Genomic DNA, 23547 nt, shown 5'->3' on the forward strand with positions numbered 1-23547 from the left:
ATCCCAATGGTGAACATTTTAATATTTAGATATCTCTCCTGTTTTCTTCCATGCATAATGCACTCGATATTAGAAGTACTATGGAAATAAATTGAGGTTTAGAGAATCAAGTCTAAAGTCACAGAAAAAAAAAAAGCAAGAGGGGTGCTCTTTCACTTCAGTGACTGACCACAGGATAACAGACCCTGGGAAAGAAACTTGTTCTCTATGTTCTGCAGTGAGTATGGTCAGGAAGGATGCATGTTTTTGCTATCTTGCTTTTTTTGCCTTATACCTTTGTCCAGCTGGGAGTGAACATTAATTGATGAAATACAGAAGATTTGTAGGAGCCAACAGAAATGTTGCTATCCTTCCTTTCTTTAGTGGACTGCTTGCCGCCGTCACGATGGGTTCACAGGGGCTGTCTGGAGTGTATGTTCCTAAGACCACTTGCCCAAAATACTTGTGAATCATTTGCATTTGCTTTTGTTCATTCTCTCTCCTATTTGTAGCCTGGGAGTATATGGTCTAAAAGCCTGAGCATGACAGATGTGCCTTGAGCTGTGTTCTCCAAGTAATCTGCCTAACTCTCTTCTGTGACCAGTATAACCAGGATGTGAAATGGGAAGGCTAAAGAGTTAGAGATGTCTTTGGAGTATCACCTTTTGAATCCAGAACTCATTAACACTTTACGCACTTGGTTGGAGATAATAATTTCAAGATTATAAAGACAAGCTTTTCATATTCATACATCATCTCTGGTGCTATGCCTAAGTGCTTCATGCTTATATGTCCCCGGTGGTGATGAGGGAATCCAGGATTATCTCTTTCCCAGAAGACCATGGTGCATCACAGGTCACACTTCACAGTCTATAAGAGCTTAAGCATATTTCAGCTGTCGGCTAAGAGGAGTGTCTTAGAAGCCCCCCTTCGTAGACGAAAGCCTCCAGAAGATGTTTGGTTACTTTTGAAAGTTGGTCAGTCTGAATGTTTTACAGAAGTTTTAGAGGCTTGAGGCAATCCGGATATAATCTGATTCATAATTTAAGAGTCATCTCATTTCTCCCTTTCAGGCAGTTAAAGATTTCTAAATTATCATAGGCACACTTAGACATTTATAAAAGATCTCTGGGGGAAGATGACTTCAAAGCCTTCTCAGTAGCTAATTCAGAGACTAATGACCTTTCCAGTCAGTTTTTCCTGAAGTTGAAATTGAATTGCTATGACAATCAAAACTCATTTATCTTTAGCATCTCTCTGGGACATAGCATAAACTTGAAAAGTTTTATAATAGATTATTTGGCAGATGCATTTCAAAAATACCAACACTAATAGACTTACCATCTAATAATAAAATCAAGAAAAAAAAACAAGTACATGAAACAATAGCTCGTAAGAAGCTACTAATTGGAGCCAGCAACCCAGAAGGAACTGGCCAAAATGGGCAATGTGTAATATCAAGGAATGAGGTGGTATCACAAGGTTAGAATAACATTGACGCTAAATAGGTTACACAAGATCCCTTTGTTATTTACATATAACAACATTATTCATAATACTCTTTTCAGCGAGTTCAAGGGGAGTGAATTCATGACGATGTTTTTTTTTTTTTTTTTAAGCAGTCCACAGGGAGAAAACGAATGGTCTAGAACAAGAGGGAAATTAGGCTAACAAGAAATCTAAAGCCAATTTATTTTTTTCTACGATACTTTGAGCTCTAGATGTGAGGAGATAGGGAAGACAAAATGTCTGTGTGCTTCAGGAGAGGTAGTGTCCATGTCTGGCCCTAGGAGGTAAGTCTCTATTAATCAAAGTCACCCATGACCATTCCATCCTTTGTAATAGATGGGGATGAATTCACTAAGTGCAACCCCAGGGAACATTTCTGTACATCTTAAAGCCCGGGAAGAAGAGGCTTAGTTTCCTTATTCTTGTCATTGGATTTAGCAGTTTAAAACTATGATGGCTGGAAGAGCAGCAGCCACCAAATGATCTCAAGATCACAAACTTGAAAACCATGCCAATAAACTGAGTAGTCAGGGTGAAAATATGAGATCACATTTATAGGTTTATGAGTTAACTATACTGGGACCCACTTGGCTCCCCTACTGAAAACAAAACTACATTAAATGTTACGACTTTGATATGTAATTGTGGTAAAAAGAGATAATTAGGAAGGTTAGCTTCTTTTCAACTTCTTTTCTCCCTGTCATGGTTAGAATTTTAAATTGCCCCCAAAACTATTGGTTTGATGCTTGGTCTGCAGCCTGTGGCATTGTTGGCAAGTGATAGAACCATTAAGAGGTGGATGGGGGCCCAGTGGGAGGAAGTTAGGTGTTATGGTTTGGATGTGAGGTGTCATCCCCAAGCTCACATGTGATACAATGCAAGAAGGTTCAGGGGAGAAGTAATTGGGTTGTGAGAGTCTTAACCTAATCTGTGAGTTAATCCCCTGATCGGGATTAACTGAGAGGCAACTGAGGTGGGAAGGTATGGCTGGAGGAGGTGGACATTGTGGCATGACTCTGGGGTAGCTTTGGGGTATTTTGTTTCCTTTTTTTAATTGATTTTATTATTTTTTTTAAATACGAGACAACAGTGGAATGCATTACAATTCTTATTACACATATTGAGCACAATTTTCCGTATCTCTGTATATAAAGTATGTTCACGTTAATTTATGCCATTATACATGTACTTTTTTTTCTTTACATTAAAATTCTTAATACACGTATATACCACAATTTTTAATATCTCTGTTTGTATATAAGGTATGTTGATACCCAATACAAGTCTTCATACATGTACTTTGTATAATGATGACCATCACATTCCACCATCCTTGCTAATCCCCTTCCCTCTCCCTTTCCCTCCCACCCTCTTCCCTATCTAGAATTAATCTAATCCTCCCATGCTCTCCCTCCCTACCCCAGCTTTGGGGTATTTTCATATCTGGAGAGTAAAAACTCTCTCTCTGCTTTCTGATCACAATATGAGCTGCTTCCCTCTGTTACACTCTTCCTCATGATGTTGAGCCTCACCTTGAGCCCCAGAAATGGAGCCTGACTTCTATGAAATAAGACCTCTGAAACTGTAAGCCCTCAAATAGACTGTTCCTCCTCTAGAGTAGTGCTGGTTGGGTCATTTAGTCACACCAGCAAAAAAGCTGACTAAAATATTAAGTTATTGTGGGCATGCTCTTGACCCTGGCCTCTTGTTCTTCTTGTGGTCTTGGCTAACATGATGATGAAAATTTGTTCCACCTTACACTCCCTGCTACAATGTTCTACCTGCAACAAGTCCAAAACAATGGGACCTGACAATGTTTTTATATCTATGGCACTTTTCATGCCAGATATGAGGGGACAGGGCAGACATGAGTGTTTATAGAGGAAACATCATCTGAAACCTTGAGCCAAAATATTTTTTTTCCTTCACATAAGTTGTTATGGTTTGAATGTAAGATGCTCCCAAAAGCTCCTGTGTTGAGGAAGAAATCTTCAGAGGTGAAATGATGGTATTGTGAGAGTCTGTTATGTAATTGTTCCATCCTCTTTAGAATGTAACTGTAGTCAAGTGGGTTGTGACTGAAAGAGGTGTGTCACTGGGGGCGTGCGCTGGAAGGATGCATCTGCTCTGTGGGTCACTCTCTCTGCTTCCAGAATCCATCATAAGATGAGCAATTTTCCTCCACTCTGTCCTTACCCTGTAATATGCTGCCTCAATTTGGACCCAGAACAGTGAAGCTGGCCATCTATGAACTGAGATCTTTGAAGATGGGAGCCACAGATAATTTTTCTTTTTCTAAGTAGTTCTTGTCAAGGTATTTTGGTCACTGTGACACAAAAGCTAACTAAAACATGAGTTCATTTTTTCAAGTGTTTTGTCACAGCAATGAAAAATTAATAATTCCCACTCTCTCCCTCTCCTTTCCTTTCTACTTCAGTATTAGTGAAATTGGTAGAACACAGAATGGGAATCCAATTTAAGATAAGTTTATCTTATTTAAAACAAGTTTTCTCTTGGGCTGGGGATGTGGCTCAAGCGGTAGCACGCTCGCCTGGCATGCGTGCGGCCTGGGTTCGATCCTCAGCACCACATACCAACAAAGATGTTGTGTCCGCCGAGAACTAAAAAATAAATATTAAAAAAAATTCTCTCTCTCTCTCTCTCTCTCTCTCTCTCTCTCTCTCTCTCTCTCTCTCTCTCCTCTCTCACTCTCTCTTAAAAAAAATAAAACAAGTTTTCTCATCAGGAGGTGAGTAAAAGGATGCTAATATATAAGTTACAACAATAACAAATATTAACCAATGGTTGAGCAGCAGTAGAATAGAAGAAACTTTCTCCAAGGAATCCCATTTATGAGATTAGTGTCCAGTGACACCAAGACATGAGAACATTTTGAGAACACACCAGTCCTGCTCCAGTGTGATGGAAATGTGATTCACTTATGAATCACTTTTTAGATATAGAAAACAAAAATCAGAGTAGAATAAAAAAAATCAAACTAAGAAGAAGGAGAGATCGTCCCTGTCCTGATGCTCTTATGGAATCATAACCTAAGTACAGAGTGTCCTCCTCGCACGTGTGAAAACACATGCTCATCATTAGAGTATCATTCATGTTAAAAAAAGTGACAAAATGCTTTAAAAAGGTATAAAACCACTCACTCATCATCACCACAGTAGCATGATTAAGACATAAATATATTCCATTTGTACAACACTTGATTCATCATATTTAATGATGAATAGAGAATATTGTAGATACCATTTTTATGATAGGAAAATAAGAATATTCATAAAATGTATATAACTAATTAATAAGAGACATACAACTTCATATGTATGAAAATAAAAATAAAGTAGTATTTTAGTCAGCTGTTTTGCTGCTGTGACTAAAAGACCTGACAAGAACCATTTTAGAGGAGGAAAATTTTACCTGGGGCTCATGGTTTCAGAAGTCCCAGTCCACAGACAATTGGATCCATTCTTTGGGCTTGAGATGAGGCAGAACATCATGGCTGAGGAGTGTGACAGAGGGAAGAAGCTCACATGATGATGATCAGGAATCAGAGAGACTCCACTCACCTGATAAAACATATATCCCAAAGATATTTCCCCAATAACCTACCTCCTCCTACAATGTCCTATGGACCTTCCTTTAATTTCAAGAGTGATGGACTCAGAGGAGATTGGTCACAGCCAAGTATATTTCTTTAACCCTCAGGCTCAGAAAAATTTAGACCTTGAAACACACTGGACAGATTTCACACTGGGTCACCTCACAGAGTGGTCCCCTGTAGAACGCCTTCACATGCTTGTAGGGATACAAGTCTGTTCATTATTAATCTTATGATATGGAAAATAGTTCATTTGTATGGAAATAGCCAAATTGGGTTGATGTGTTCCTTGTTCAAAATGAAACACAGATTTCTGATTAAAAGCCAAATCTTCCTTTGAAAAGGTCGAAAATGATGGCTTCAAATGAAATTATTTCAGCTCCGTTTTATGCAGGTCACTGATGAAATGCCCTGTCAAAATATGATCCGCTTCTCTACGATCCGCTTCTCTAGTGTTTCTATATGATTGCAAATTAAGAAAATCCCCTTCTTCTTTAAAGTTTTAAAAGGCAATAAGCTTTCAAATATATATATATTTTGCTTTCATATACATTGCATAAAACTGAAATGCATCAAATAATAAAAAATAAAACTTGGGATACCAACTCATCAGTGATATATACTTTAAGGAATTTTAAAACCAGATTTCTAGTGAGCATTATGTACACTACAAAAGGTCCACATAAGCTATTTCTTGACCTTGTATTTCTTCTCAAAATGTATGGATTCATATACAAAAATGAGGACAAACTGTACATCCTTGAATACCTGTGCACAGAAATGCTTGTAGAAACAATGTTCATGATAACAGAACTGGAAACAATCTAAGTGCCCATTAACAGTGGACTCCTAAAATAAATTTTAAATTCAGGAAGCTGAGGCAAGAAGATACCAGCTTCAGCAACTTAACGAGGCCCTAAGCAATTTAGCTAGACCCTATCTCAAAATAACAAATAAATAAAAGAGCTGAAGATGTGGCTCAGTGGTTAAGTGCCCGTGGGTTCAATCCCTGTACCAAAAATAAATAAATAAATGAATAAATCCTGATATGTGCCTCAATGTATGTGACTTGGAAACAGGGCACTATCATGACATGAAAGAAAACAGATGGATCCCACAGACAGAATATTGTGCTAAAGAAGTCAAACACAATCATGACACATGGATAATTTGATTTATATCAGGTTTAAAAGGTGGCAAGTTTTATATATGGTGTTTTGTGTTTTTGAGCAAATTTTGACTTTTTAAATGGGATAGATTAACAGAGAACATCTGGCCTACTAGAAACATTTCCTATTTCGATTTCTATGCTATGTATATTTGTAAAAAAATCACAAGGAATTCACATAAAAAATTGTAAATAATGTGTAATAAAATCAATTCATTCAGAGTTCCTGATTTCAAAATTTTCCATTGGAGGTAAAAATTTCACAAATTTAGTGCCAATTTGATTCTTTAAAATCTTGTGAGTGGACAACCAGGAACAGACTGGTTTGTTTCTTATGACCAGCTTCTACATAACAGGGCTTCTAGCTCTTCTTTACATTAGCATAGATAACGAGCAGTAAATTTGAAACAAGTTTTCATGCACATTTATGATAGTGAGTTATTTTTAGGTTTCACTCCAATGATTAAATTATTGGAAGAAAATATATACTCATCATTGTATTTATTGGAAAATTATAGCTGATTTATATTGAATACTGTGATTATTCCATGTAAATTAAGTTTCTAATCTACAATTGGACTTCAACAGTAATAATATTAAAGTAAGATTATTTATATAGGTTATTCATATATAATTAATGTTGCATTATGAGCAGTGGTTTTCAAATGTTGCTGGAAGAAAAATAAGAAGTTTTATTTGACTTAATTTATGAAAATATTGACTTTCATGTATGTTATTTTGTATTCTTGGTTTATCATGCATAGTGTGCACAGAAATCTTTGAACCAACCAAGGTTTAATAATTTTCTTTAAACAGTAGTGCTTTCATGGTAATGGTTTTATTCAGAAAACAATTTCCAATTATCCCTTCTATTTTCTCACCAATGTTCTTAACTATATTTTAATGATTTTGATTTCTAGATAATGATATTCATTCTCACAGACCAGAGAGCTCCAATTTCATCCAACTATTTTATGCAATGAGCCTTTCTCATTGCATTATCTTTTAATATAGGAAAGATTTTGTTGTTTTGTTTTTAAGTCAGAGGACTTCATTTTTATTTTATTTTTTTTCCTGTGCTGGGTGGGTCACAAGGCCTTGTACAGACTAAGCAAATGCACTACAGGTGCCTTACTTAGTTCTGGGCTTTAACTTTTGACTTTCCAAGGATTTTTCTAGTGTAGGTAGTTTTACTACAGTCTTTAATAAAGTCAAGTTCAGGGTTTCATACCTGAAAGGAGACTAGACCTTACCTGTGTTTGATGAGCTGACTTGGAAATACCTCTCAAAACTAGGGATTTTGATGTTAAATCCCACCATCAATCCATTAATAAAATTAAAACATTTTCTATCTTCATGAAAGCCTTAGCTAGACATCTGATTCTGAGAATTTTGACAACATTGATAATATGTGTCATGCATTTCAAATTTTTCTATATATGCTTTTTCATTCCAAAAAAAATAAAAAATAAAAAGAGCTCAAAATATGGCAGGTAATGTACATAAATGCTTAAAATATAGGGATCAATAGGACACAGTCCAACACTTCAGGTAATTCTCAAGTAATCGAGGAAGGAGTGTATTTGTGAATATTTATTATTAATTAGAGTGCACTGCAAAAAGCACATGCAAGACAGGGATTAAAGAAAGAAGGAGGTAAATAACACCAATTACTATATATATATATATATATATATATATATATATATATATATATATATATATAATCATTTCACACTAACAAGCAATAAACCTTATAAAACATGCACAAGACAAATTTTAAATTTCAAAAATAAGCTAGAATTATATATTTAAAAATAATTAATATCTTTTATTCCAATATTTCTTTTTATTTGAGTGTTGGTGTATATATGTTGACTTTTATATAAGTATACGATTATTTTATACATGGAATTCATATATGTAAGACACATACTTTATATATGCCATAAGTCCTGACATATGTTTATGTGTGAATGCACGATTGCTTGTGCTTCTTTAATTTTGAAAATACCGACAACACCAATGGTATAGCATTTCAAAGAGTTGGTCCTAAGTTCAGTTCATGTTGGAATTATTTCTAATGATTGTCATAAATGAAATATTTCATACACAAGAAACAGTTGAAATGAAATCTAGTAAGCAAAGTTCTTGTAACAATGTTGGCAATGTGTCCATATTCACGTTAAGTAGTCTCCATGATTGTAAAACATTTGCTGCTGTTTTCTGTTATATAAGATTAAAGTCTCATTTTTTTTACTCCTGTGTTTCAGTTTAGAGCTGATACTAGACTTATAAGTGTCCTGCTCTCCCCATTCTTTATTATTAATATGGACTACATTATTAATAGTGTTTTCAATTTGCAATTTCCTTGTAAGTATATTTTGAGATTGTATGTCTATTTTGTTAGGATTTCTTTAATTGAATTATACTATTTAATTTTTAAGTTAGACTAAATATTAGTTAGATTATATAATTTGTAAATTGATTAATTATGTAAATAATAGCTGCAGTATTTTGCAATGTACTGAAAGCAGATCAGTGAATGAGGTACTACTTTGAAACTCTTGCTCTTTGACATTCTGACCGGTAGAACTCACATAAAGTTGGGGATTTTAAAGTATAAATTTTAAAAGTTAAAAAAAAGACTCCTTCAAATACAACATAAACACTTGCCAAACATTTTATTCAGTGTGTTAACCAATGATTTAAATAAGAAGGAAGATAAAGATGATTAGAAGAGGGGTTGAGGTGATGTATATGTGCAGAAGTTCGATAAAAGGATGATGGGGTAATATCACTTGGTTGAATGTTCATAGAAGGACAATGGTCATAGTATCCAAGTTATGTGAACAGACAAATGGATCAAGAAAATGTGGTATATGTACATGATGAAGTTTTACTCAACCATAAATAAGAATGAAATTATGTCATTTGTTGTAAGTGGGTAGAATTGGAGAACATCACGATTAATTAAATTAGCCAGATTCAGAAAGTCAAAGATTGAATGCTTTCTCTCTTATGTGGAAGCTAGAAAACAAGAGAGAGAGGGAGAGAATGGAGCTGAGAAAAGAGAAAACTCATAAAAATAGAATGGAGACCAGTGAAGGAGAGGAAGGTGATTGAGAGGAAGAAGGAGAGGGTATAGGGAACTACTAGGGAACTAAATCTACCAGGTTATGCTATGAACATATATGACTATACTAAAATGAATCCTGCATTTATATATATATATATATATATATATATATATAATTTTAATGATTAATTTATATTATATTATTATTATTTTAATGATTACTTTATAACTGCATATGTTTTTTATATAGTAATCATTATAATAATAATAATAACAGTAGATTAGCTGAGTATTGCAAATGGGTCAGGCAGGGGGAAGAGTAAGGAATGTGCATATATGATTATGGAATAATGGATCTCACTATCATGTATAATTACAACACATTCAAAAAAAGCTAAAGATGATTAGAAGAGGGGTTGAGGTGGTGTATATGTGCAGAAGTTCGATAAAGGGATGATCACTTACTTATATATCACATGGAATGATAAAGGGTAATGCTCAAGATGTGTGCCTTCTGTACCTGTCATTTGCAATCCTACCAGAAAAAAAAGTTTACAAACTAACATGTGATTTCACTTTTGTATCTTTAATAAGAAATAGTCATTTGAATAAAGTACATTTATTTATACAATAATTCTTAGGTGTACCTATGCCCTATGCTTACCACTTTTACTTAATTTCCAAATCAAACTATTTTTCTTTAACACTATGAAAAGTATTGCTTCCATAATACATAATAAGGATAAAATGCGTACAAAAAACTGACCTAGTCTAACATTTCAAGTCACAGTATGCTGTGATCAAAACCATTAATGTTTAGTTTTCAGTCTATAAACTTTAGGGGCAGTTATTTGAATCAGTATAATCATAAAATATATTCTTGAGCCTAACAGAGAAAGAAATGCAATACCTAATGGTTTTTATTATCAGTTATAAGGTTTGACAGTGTGCCAACTGAGAGCAAAGAGGTCTGTCTCATGTATGAAAATGTAAGGACAGCAGAATAAATATATAGATAGATAGACAGATAGATAGATAGATAGATAAATAACTGGCACTCTTTGAGAATTTATAACTCCCTGGAAGGAAGATAATGCAAAGACCACAAAGAAGAAAAGGACAATTTTTCATATCATTGGTTGTACATAAAGTATGTTGCCACTAATTTGTGTATTCATACATGTACTTTGGATAATGATATGTATCACATTCCACCATCCTTTCTAACCCCCTGCCCCCTTCCTTCCCCTCCCACCCCTTTACCCTATCTAGAGTTCATCTATTCCTCCCATGCTCCCCCTCCCTACCGCACTATGAGTCAGCCTCCTTATATCAGAAAAAACATTTGGCATTTGGTTTTTGGGGATTGGCTAACTTCACTTAGCATTATCTTCTCCAGTGCCATCCATTTACCTGCAAATGCCATGATTTTATTCTCTTTTGTTGCTGAGTAAAATTTCATTGAGTATATATGCCACATTTTTTTATCCATTATCCTCTAAAGGGCATCTAGATTGGCTTGATAGTTTGCCTATTGTGAAGTGTGCTGTTATAAACTTTGATGTGGCTGTGTCTGTGTAGTATGCTGTCTTTAAGTCTTTTGGGTACAGTCTGAGGAGAGGGATAGCTTAGTTAAATCGTGGTTCCATTCCCAGATTTCCAAGGAATCTCCATACTAATTTCCATATTGGCTGTACCAATTTGCAGTCCCACCAGCAATGTATGAGTGTACCTTTTTCCCCACATCCTCTCCAACACTTATAGTTGTTTGTCTTCATAATAGCTGCCATTCTGACTGGATGAGATGATATCTTAGAGTAGTTTTGATTTGTATTTCTCTGATTGCTAGAAATGATGAGCATTTTTTCATATTTTTTGTTGATTGATTGTATATCCTCTTCTGAGAAGTGTCTGTTCAGGTCCTTGACCTAAATCACTATTATTCTTAATTTTTTTTTAAAACAAGAAACAAACAACAAACTATCATTGTACTCTAATGGATATCTATTTATTAAAGAAGGCTTCCAAAAATATATATAAATAAAATAAACAGAGTAAAGTACTGAAAGTAACATGTCCCCTGTTGAGGAATTTTAATCACCATAGATGTTACATAGTAGTGAATTGCTGTTGGAAAAATATATAGAATGTTCTAATTTTATTAATTTAAACTTAAACCAGGTTCTATACAAATTCTAAAATATTTCAGTTTTGTGGAAGAATATATAATCTTGGGAACTTTCTGAGAAAACTGATGTATATTATCATTATTTTTGAAAATTCTTAAAGAAAAACTCTTGCAAATTTGTAAATAAGTTAATGGTAGAGAGGAGCATATTCTTTAAAAATTGGACAGCAGTATTATTTAGCAAGCCAAACATATGATTGTTTATTTCTCTAAGAGAATGTACTTGAGTTTATTTTTTAGTTTGCTATTTGAATAGAATACAATATTGTGAAGTTGCATAATTAACTTGCAAGTATCTTTTCAGTAATAAAGCTGCAAAATTAGACTTTTTACTTTCTTGAAATTAATGTTTTCATCTAATGTTTTCTTAGACTTTGCCCCTTCTCTCTTCTTTTTTTTCTCCCTTTCTTCATTTTTTTCTTTCACTTTCTTGACAAGTGCATTTCCTCAAAAGCTCTTGAAACCAGTTCCGTCATTGTTACTGGTCCCTATAATGATAATTTGATTAAATCTTTGACCTTAGCATCATTATTGCTGTTGTTTTTTTTTCAAATCTTGTTTCTAAGTTATTGAAGATTGTGAATTAATGCACACATGCATATACTTATGTAAACACACACACATATATGTATATAATACTTGTAACTATATAAAAGAACACATACATGTTATCTATTAGTATATGTCCTTGGTAGTATAACTTATAGATTAATGATGCCAACTTTAGAGTGAAACATATTGTACTCAAATTTAAGCTGTGTGTCACATAAATTGTGTGAATTTCAACAGATCCTTTTACCTCTCTATGTAATACAGATAGTGGTAGTAACTACCTCCTTTGTTAATTTGTTAATTGTCAAGACTAACATTAAACATTTTAAAGTTCTTGGAAAACTTCTGACACTAAATGCTCAATATTCCTATTATTCCAATAAAAGTAACTTATCTAAACATGGATGTAATAAGCAATGGCCATGATAGGTTATAGTTTTATATTTGCAAGTGGGTGAGAAGAGAGATCAGCTATAGTTCTATAGCTATAATAGCTAGAATAAAATTACCTGCGTTTTCATGGAAGATTCCCCATCAAATGCTGGTAAAGTTGGTAAAGAAACATTTCCCATTTTCTTAATGTGTGAATTGCTGAAATGGATTTTCTTAAGTGAAAGATTTCTACTCTTAAATCCTTTTAAGTGTGTCCTAGTTCCCAGAAGACAGGTTGGAAATTGCTCCCAGTCAACAGACACACATTTCAAAGTGCAATATTCAGTGAGCCCTTCAGAATCTGCTTAATAATGAACACTTGTGTGTTGACATGAGGCTAATATAGGTGATATATTGATTATAGTCCTGCTGAAATATGAACTTTCCTGCCTAACCAAGTGTCCTCAAGTAAGAAATGTAGAATCTCTGCCTGGACCAATTAGCAGGAGCATGAATCTGACTTATTCTATTACCTCCCTGAGTTAATATTAATAAAAGAACTGAAGATACTTATTAAATTTTTTTTCCCTTTTTTTCTTTCCACAAGGGCAAAGCAAGTAAAGAATGAGTGGCCGAGGGCCAGTAGCCATGCCTGTGATTAACTGGTGAGAGGAACACTTACAAGGACAGTGGTAATCAAAGTATGGGTGGGGGTGATACTCAAATAACTGTTTATTTACCCAAGTCAGAAAAGAGCATAGTCAAGAAGCGAGGCAGAATAGAGAAGAGCAACCTGCAGACTGCCTTTTCCGTGCTAGAAGAATTTATAAACTTAAAATGATTTTCATGTACTCCCCAGCACTTTCTGAGGCTTCCTTTTTACTACCACCAGGTGTGTATGCAAGACATATCAAGTTTAATAGGATCCAAACACAGGAATAATGGGGAAAGAAATGGCTCAATCTTATAGTGTGTGGGAGGGAGAGCAAATACCACTGGGATTCCCTCCCCAAGAAAGAGTGGTAGACTGCCATTTTTATTTAAAGCAAGTTGCATTATTACATCTGCTCTATGTGATGTAGTCGAACTTCCTTAAACTACCCAGGCTCAGTTTCCTCATCTGTAAAATGAGAATAACACCACCAGCATATCCAAGGGTCTTGTTGAAACTAACAAAAGCATGAATGTTAAGCTGACTCAGTGAAATTATGATGGTAGACCATGGTGCCTGATGCTGAGTATCGAGCTAAATAGTGCTAGTCACTTATTTTTAAGTATTGCTCATGAACAATTCATCTTACTTAATCTACATTACTGTCTTTTGATATTATCATTGATCTTACTGCAATGTTTTGCTCCATATTGTTTCCTTGAAAGAGTTCTAGGATGACTGGCTCTCCAAAACATCTAATTCTGTCCCTTTGAGAAAACCTCCAGGGAAATATTTCATAAGACTTCAAAGAGTCTCTATGTTCAGGTTGCCCTTGACTTATCTAGAACAGATATGTTTCCTGTAGCCACAATGCTAAGGTTTCTTTTCAAAACAAATTGTCCAACAATCCGGGGATTTGATGGGTATCACTTTTTGAGGCTGGGAATCTAAGTGGAATATCATGCACAAACATTCAGAAATTCATACCCATCATAATTATAATTACCAATGAATTTTTCTTAAGTGAGTACAACTATGCAACCAGACAGATCATTCAATTCCATGGTAAGGAATTTGTTGGTTGTGGCAAACTTAGGCGATTCTAGGTCCGTTTCTTATGCAGACTTAATACAGAAAGCATATGACTAAAACATTAGTTCCAAATTTACAAGCCTGCAAGTGTGGCTTAATGATGTTCCGCCCATGTGTAAGGATGAAAGCAGCTAAAATTTCTCATCCTCTGTACTTCTGCAGCTCTACTCAAAGATGACCTTGACAGAAAATGATGAAGGAACATTCACCAACTGGACAGAATTTCAGACAATACATCTATTTATCTAATTCCCATGAAAGAAGATATGGACTGAGTTAACTGATCCTGATTCATAGTTGACCACTGACTTAGAAAGACCAAGGACTGGAAGACAGCTGAGAAGAAAAATCTGAAGAAGAATGTGGAGAGACTGCTTTGAGCAGACACAGTTTATAAAGTATCCCTGTCTCCTATAAATGTTATCAGAGGACATCCTCTGTAGGAGAGGCTCAGAGATCAGTTGGAGAAGATGACCCATCTTGTGGATGTTTATGAACCTTTCTTTCCAAACAGTATATATTAAAAACATGACCAATGCATCTGAAATGGAGCCTTATATGAACTCTACAAACTGGAATCGCCTGCCCCTCGTGTGTTCAAATGGCCAACAAAAAAGAGCAACGCTGAGTCCTAACTGGTGGGTCCTAAATGGGAGATAGGGAGCTGTTTGATAAAGGTTAACTACCTAGGTTCCTTTTGTTTTTGGAGAAAACATTACTTTGCCTTTAGGGAAAATGAGCTTACTACTCCTGAACATGATTTATGTTCCTGTCACACAGGAATCCTGCCAGCACAAACATCTTGGCTTATGAAATGGCATGGGATCCCACAAATGGTGACCTTTTATCAATGTACCCATTTACATAAAGAGGCTTAGCACGAGGCTTCAAGTAATGGAACTCTCTGGCATTTCCCTACATTGTACACATCAGTGGAAAAGCTAATAATTAGAAGACAACAAACTGAGAGATGAGAGTTTTTTTCTTAAAGATATGATATGAACCCGAATCCAGCACCCAGTATTTGATGCTATTTCCCCATACCTAGAATGTTAAGGAGATGGTAGGTGGGAGCTCTACCTCTTGCTAATTAAATCAGGTAAAATGTTTAAAAGTCATCCTCTCAACCAGAGGGTTGATGAATTCAACGTTCCTGGTGTCCATGTGGGGACTGCCAACACTAATGAACACTCATGTTTTCAAAAATTGAATTTTGTAAACTGTGACCTGACTGATTGGAGTTCTTCATGCCAATGAACCCAATGTCAGAAAGGGGTCGTGTCAAGTGGCTGCAGGGTTTGAGCTTGATTATCATGGATAAACTGGGTGAGCATTGCATTGGGTTTGCAAGAAGAAATATGTGAAACCCCTCAGGGATTCATTTGGACACCTATGTGTGCTCTCATATTCATTCCATAATAAAGATTAATTGAGAATTGCGGCAACCAACACACACACACACACACACACACACACACCACACGCACACACACACTACTTCTCTAAGAACTTGGATTCTATGAAAACAGTCATCAGGAAGAAATTCTGAGGATTCAAGGAGAGAGAAGAAGGTACCAGGAACAGGGATAGGGCAGAGAGAAAAGGCAGATACAATCATTAATGGGGCTGTATGATCAGCTATACAAGCAGGTATAAAAGTGGTCATGTTTGTTTCTTAAATATTTCCTTCTCCTTTTTTTCCTGCTTTATATGCTGAACACTATTAATAGCTAAAGTCTTCAGAGATACATCCAATATGATGAAGGAAATATAATTAAATTATTGCCACTCTGGCATGATGCATTGATTGATAGTTTTGATTTGATTTGTTTCATATGCTTTGAAGATGTGTTTTTATTTCTGATGGAAGGACAAAATCAGTGCTATGAGATAAAATAGAAGCAATTTATACTGCTTATTCTCCCATTCTCCTTTTGTGCCCCCAAATGCCTTCTCTGTCCTTCTGTGTTCTGTTTTGTGCCCTGGAAAGGGCATCTCAGTTGACTGGCTATTACGGGCATCTTGTCTTCTGGCTTCCTCATCCACAGAAGATCAGAAGATGGCAATATTTCCCCGTGCCTTGGTCCCCAAATTGGTAGTGGCCACATTTCTCATTCCTCATAGGTTTGTCAGTGTTTCTAGCAGGACTACTTCTCATGGGTTTCCTATCAGATTTGGGGATGCTTATAGGTTCCTACTTACACTTATGAGGCCCTGGGTTCTGGTCATAATTTCCTGGTACTTTTAACACTGCATATACCTCAGGAAATAGCCCATTTATTAATCTGAAATAAATTAAATCCTCTGAGTGTGCTATCTGTTTCCTGAAGGAATCCTTAACCCAGATTATTCATCTTTTTTTAGATGGGGGTACTAGGGATTGAACTCAGTGGCACTTGATCACTAAGCCACCTCCCCAGCCCAATTTTGTATTTTATTTAGAGACATAGTCTCACTGAATTGCTTAGTGCTTTGCTTTTGCTTGGACAAGCTTTGAACTCATGATCCTCCTGCACTGGGATTACAGGCATGTGCCACCTCACCTGGGCAGATTATCTATTTTATTCAATTTAAAAAAGTTTGTTGATTGGTTTCCCAATCTTATTATTATTTTTATAAATCCATCCCTATTTCTATGATACTTAGCCCTCACTGTGAATTTTGCATTTTTTTTTTACTTTCCTCTTTTGTTATACCAAGCAGTTATTTTTACACTGCTTCGTTTTCAATGTGGTGTGTGTGTGTGTATTTTTTTTTATTTTGTTGTGTTCAGTGCCAAGTTTGGTGTGTTTAATGATTTGTAATCCTGCTGCATTCCTTGGCCATATGGTCTGTGATATCTGGATGAGTGGTATGAAGTCACAGTTACCAGGAGGTTCTTCTTCAGGTCCCTCCTCCATCTCCATGAAAGTGTGTGGGTCTCTAACACCTATTGTGTGTCTTAGGAAATCACTGGTCTGAGCTCAGACTGTTGGTGAATATCTCAGCTTGGGGTTTCCATATCATGTGAATAGTGCAAAGTTCTATTTCATCTACTTAGAGTTTATTACTTAAGTCTATTTCTTCTAGTAAATTTATATTTCTTTTACCACTCATTCCTCGATGTAGGGAGTATTGCTTGTGGTTTCCCTATAGCAGGAGTCTATTTTAAGTGTCCTATTCCTGAGAGTGCAATTCTTTTCAGTTTTAACTTTCTGTTGAGATTTTAGTTTCCAGCTTCTGCTTTGCATACATTTAAGGCAAAATTCTTGTTCTTTGTATTTTCATCACTAGCAAAATAACCATTTCCAACCCATTCCCAGCATTTTTCTATGTTAGTTTCAAAACTGACTACTGTCTTTGAGGTTTCTTTTGTCTGCTAGCTGAAGATCTCTCTTTTCATTTTAAACTCAGCTATAAATTACATTTTTAAAATAGATTGCCTAACATCTACATGTTTGCATATTTATATGTATTTTAAGTTTCACAGATTAATTATAAGATTATACAGTATACATGTGTGTGAAGTCACCTTAGAGGTTATTCATTTTAATCCAAATAAAGTGTAAGCAAATATTTACCTATAGAATTTAAGTATAAAATCACACTAGATGTTATTGAATTTAATTCATTTAAGTATTATTAGATATAGACCTGCATCCAAAGTGCTTACATATTTACATTGATAAGACTGTCATAACACACATACCCATACACAGAGAGAGAGAGAGAGAGAGAGAGAGAGAGAGAGAGAGAGAGAGATTTTTTGAAATCAAGGATGAGAAAATTGATTTTTTTTTCTAGAATCATCTAGAGGCCAGAGGAAAATTGTTTCTCAAGCCAGTCACATTTATAGTAAAGGCAAATTCCCGTTACTATTTTCCAAAGCTAGTCTTGGGTCACCCTCATGTCTTGAACATGTATTGAGTGCCTCTCTGTTCACACTACTGTACTGAGAAATATCATGAGAGATAAAACAATATGGCAGGACTTTCCACTCAGGTTTTCAGGGGGGGAAGAAGTGATTGGGGTGATCCATTTTAACAGAATATGCACTTGGGTAATGACAGTAGTGCTTTATGTTGACAAAGAGAATATCTTTCTAATTGCTAAGACTTCATGGCAGTATCTAAAAAAAACACTATAAGAGGGGAAAAGATAAACAAGTAAGTCCAGAAAAGCAAAGGGCAAACAGAAACTCAGAGGAGGGAGAAGGTGACAAGTAGCCCAGGAACTATAAAGGCATCTGTAGCATGGAACCTGAATGGAGGCGTGGACCTCCATATACAAGTCATGGCTCTGCATCTGGATGAACTTAATGTATCAAGAGAGTTATTTGTATGTCATTTTAGACTTAGAGCAGCAAGACAACATAGAAGCCATCACAGCCATGTAAAATCACCTAAATGAGGCCTGGAGATTATTTTCTGTTGGCTTTCTTCAAGTAACATATGTACTTCCATGAATTGCAAGTTCTACTCTCCCCTGTTAGGCTATTGACATGCAACCTGTGAAAACAAAATTATTTATTCAATTATGACTGTGAATTCACAAAGAGGAGAGGTATTTACCAAAAACTACATCTGAAATGCCAGTGTTCCAAAGCAATTACAATTATTATTGTTATTTTGCATTCATTCAGCTGTATTTTATGTACAAGAGCATTACAATTGTAAGTGTATGATTGTGTTTTTCATCTGCTTTCTCTTTCTGCGGTCCTGTGAAGTGTGTCAGGGTTATTGGCCTTATTGTGTAGATTAAACATCTGAGGCAATTAAGATTTGAAGGGAGTTGCAATTTATTTTGGCTTTGGAAGAACAGTTCACAGGTAACAAGAGGTCCATTTAAAAGTGCAAAGGATGGGTTTGCAGAAGGTAGCAATAAAAGGAAAATAAATGCATTCTACTTCTAGTAAATTAAGATAAGCCTCATTTCACATTAGAAGAATTCTTAAACTTTGAAGCTTGCTTTTTCATTAATCAGAGAGTAAAATGCACTCGCATACACCAAAGACTTTTTAATGTTAAGAGGTATGGGTTCAAATTCTAACTCTGTTATTTAACAGCTGTGTTGTTCGAGTAAATTCTTTAATCTCACTGAGTCTCTCGGATAAGATGTAGAAAATAATAGGCTTTTATTATTATTTTATATATGCCTATAAATAGCAAGTTCCATTCTCCTCTGTTTGGTTATTGACTTGCAATCTGTGAAAACAAAATTATTCTCTTATGACTCTGAATTCACAAATAAGAAAGGTATTTATCAATAATTGTTTTTCATGAATCATACTATTTTGTTTTTAATGTATTTATTGGGTATCTGAACTAGTTTAACAACAGGATAAATAGCATTTATCATTATAGTAGTTATCTTCATCACCAAGTATGTGATAAAAATTGTACCCCCCCCCACCTTATGCTGGTGCCACAGATAAAGAAGAACTTTGTCATTCTGGGGACATTAGATCTTTGGAATACTCAAGTACCAAGCTTTGATTTTATTCTACTGCAGGCACGTGCCTTATCCCCAAGAAATTTGCTAGTTTCATTGACAAATGTAGACATGGCCTAGGAATCAAAAAGATATGGTACCTCACATTCCAAAGAGTCAGAGCCATGCAAAGGCTGTCCCTGTCTTCCCACCAGGCAGAACAGTCACAGTGCTCTACCTACTTAGAACTGGACTAGCCCCTGCAAGGAGAGATCCTCAGCCACTCTGCCTCTACTGGAAGTGGAGTCACAGCTTCATTACTTTCCTCCCTTCAGGGCCTAAGAGACAATATCTTGCTATTCCTGGGCCCTAGCTGCTCTTGCAACAGCCTCAGACACTGGGCTACTGTCAGGTTGCATCATCCAAAGTCAGCACTGTGTGCTCCTCATTCCCCAGAGCTCTATTGTTTCCAGATGTTGTTTGCACCTGTGGCCTGCTTCATGGGACCTGAGCCTACAGAAACCCCATCTTGTTCACAGATACACCAGTCCATCTGGCGGGATCAGAAGTACAGCTATATCCCAGACCCAGAGGCCCTGCTGCTGAAATATACCTCAGGACAACAGATGTTGGCTCAATGGGAGAACTGCATCCACTAAACTCTCAAAAGGTGAACCTGAACATTTTTAAAAATATATTTGTTGATCATGTATATTTCTTCTTTTGAGAAATATCTGCTTCATTCTTTTGTCCATTTAGTGATAATTTGTTTTGTCTTAGTTTTTTTTGGGGGGGGATTAAATTTTTTGGGTTCTTTAGATATTCTTGATATTAGTTCCCTGCTAGAAGAATATGATTGACATCCAATCAGGGAAATGCAAACCAAAATTACATTGAGATTTCATCTCACTCCAGTGTTGAGAGCCACAGCTGAAGGGGCCCCAGCAAACTTCCAGCGGCCCCAGCAACATCTACCTGATTGGCTCCTCTGCCGTGATGCTCATTGGGCTGTTTCCCTGCCTTTTCAGACTGCCAGCTGATGATTGGCTCATAGCAGCCCCAGCAATATCTAGCTGATTGGCTCCTCTGCGGTGATGCTCATTGGGGGACTTCTTTGGCTCCACCCACGCGACCTAGCCAATCGGCCTCAAGAACAGGAGGATTGTGGGAGGTGGTGAGGCTTGTGTTTGTGAGAGAGGCTTGTGGGAAGCCGGTGGTGGCAGTTGGGCTCTGAGGGTTTTTCCTGAGGAGCTGTTTTGTTTGGCCTGTGTGGTTCTAAAAATAAAGTTCGTTTCTTTTGACAAGTGGCTCCTGAATTGTACTCAGCCAGACTGCGGCATTTGGTGACCCATATGGGGAACAACTGAGGGTAAGTGATAAGGTAAACTGCTCGCCCCTGAGGGCAGGGCGAGAGGATGGGTAGCCATTTTAAGATTCCTCTTTTGTTTTGCTTCACTTTTGTTTTAAGTTGCCTGTCCCTGGAGATGAGTGAGATGGAAGAAAAACCGCTCACATCTGAGGAAAAACTATTTACATCTGAGGAACAGATAGGGAGAAAGGACGGATGCACATGTCAGGAGGATAGAAAAGCTATAATGATTTTGTGTTGTTCCATTTTTATTTCATTCTGTCTCGGTTTTGTTTGGTGTTATCTTGTTGGGTTGTATTATAGTAGAAATATGGGATCAGAATTAGTAAAAAACAAACCGAAAGAGTGTTAAGTAAATTGTTAGAGGAAGGAGGCATCCCAGTAAAATCAAGAGCAGTCAGGGCATACGTTGATACAATACAAAAATGTAGCACATGGCTTTTTGAGTAGGAGTTGCTGAATATATCACAATGGAACCATCATGGTGAAGATTTAAAAAGAATAGAAAAGCACAGCCCAGGGACTCTGCCAGTTGGCACATTGCCATTGTGGACGATCATATCTGGTTTGCTTTGTCCAAAGCCTTCAGTTCAGACAAAGATAGAGGAAGAAAGCTTAGAGCAGAAAAAGCCATCAGGGGGAAAGTTACAAAAGGAGACTGCTACTAACAACTTTCTATCACCAGAGGGCGTAAGTGTCCAACCAACAGCACCACCTCTACAGGAGACTGTTACTAACACCTTTCTATCACCAGAGGACATAAATGTCCAACTAACAAGGCCACCTCCATATGCTGGGAGGCCCCCAACCCCCACAGTTGATAGTTCGGATCCTGAGACAGGATCTCAAATATTAACATACCCTGTATTTGAGGTAGGAGGGCAGCGAATTCACTATGCTTTAAATTTCAAAATAGTGAAGCAGCTAAAAGAGTCTGTAACAACCTATGGTCCTCAAGCACCCTTCACTGTAAGCTTGGTCGAATCCATTAACAACTTAAACATGATGCCAGCAGATTGGGCTAATATGTGTAAAGCTGTGCTAAATGGAGGTCAATACCTATTATGGAAGGTTGCCAATGAGGAATTTTGCAAGGAGACGGCTAGGTGAAATGCAGCAGCTGGTTATCCTCAGAGAAATCTAGATATGTTGTTAGGAAAGGGACCTTATGGGATCAGCAGCAACAAATTGCATATGATCCTGGCGTATAAGCACAAATTTCTGTAGAGGCGGTTAGGGCATGGAAGACTTTACAAGGACATGGAGGTTTACAAGGTCAATTATCTAAGATAATACAAGGAGCTAATGAATCTTATGCTGAATTTGTAGATAGGCTTATTCAAACAGCTACCAGAGTTTTGGGGAATACAGAACAAGCAATGCCATTAATAAAACAACAGGCTTATGACCAAGCAAATAGTTGGTGCAGAGATATCATTAGACCATGGAAACATGAAGATTTAAACACATATATTAAATTATGTAGAGACATTAATGAACAAGAGCAAGTCGTGGCAGCTGCAGTAAAACAGGCTTTAGAAGCCAGGCCAAGAACATGCTACAATTGTGAACAAACAGGACATTTTAAAAGGAATTGCCCCATAGGAGGAGGGTTTAACAAAACTAGGTATCAAAGGAGTAGAATACCGGGGATTTGCCCACGATGCCGTAGAGGGAGACATTGGGCTAATGAATGCCGTTCTCAAACCACCATAGAGACCAACCCAGATGCCCTTCAATAGATGAATGGATAAAAAAAATGTGGCATCTATACACAATGGAGTACTATGCAGCAATAAAAAATGACAAAATCAAACCACCATAGAGGGTACTCCATTATCAAAAACATGAACAAGGACCAGGTGTTTATCCACGATATTGTGGAGAAAGGCATCAGGCTCCATTGACAAAAAATGGACAGGGGGGCCCAATGCTCCGGGGCCCAAAACCACAAATATACGGAGCACTGGAGGAACCCAGCAACCGCATCAGGGTAGTGCCCAGGACACCTTGTCCATCAGATCCCTCATCAGAAAAACCAGAGGGAGCTCAGTGTTGGACATCTGAGCCTCTGCCAGATCAGTACTAACTCCAGAGATGGGAGTTCAAATCATTCCCACAGGGGTAAAAGGACCTCTTCCCAAAGGAACAGTAGGCTTATTATTGGGATGCAGCTCTTCTACTCTAAAAGGACTTATGATAAGTCCTGGGGTAATTGATCCCAATTATGAAGGTGAAATAAAAATTATAGACAGTTCTCCAAAGTGTATATCAGTAATTTCACCAGGAGATAGAATAGCACAGTTACTAATAATACCAAGCCTACATGATAAATTTTCCAGTTGTGCTGTAGAAAGAGGTTTCAAGGGATTAGGCTCAACAGGTGTAGATTGGGCTATGCTTTCTTTAAATTTAGACTCTCACCCCATGCTAAAACTAAATATCCAAGGACATGAATTTAATGGGCTACTGGATACAGGTGCAGACCTTAGCATCATCTCTCATCAAGAATGGCCAAAACATTGGCCATTACTACAAGCCACTCAAACGCTTTGAGGCCTAGGA

The sequence above is a fragment of the Spermophilus citellus genome (assembly GCF_964194105.1).
Source record: "Spermophilus citellus genome assembly, chromosome: 11".
Classification (NCBI taxonomy): Eukaryota; Metazoa; Chordata; class Mammalia; order Rodentia; family Sciuridae; genus Spermophilus; species Spermophilus citellus.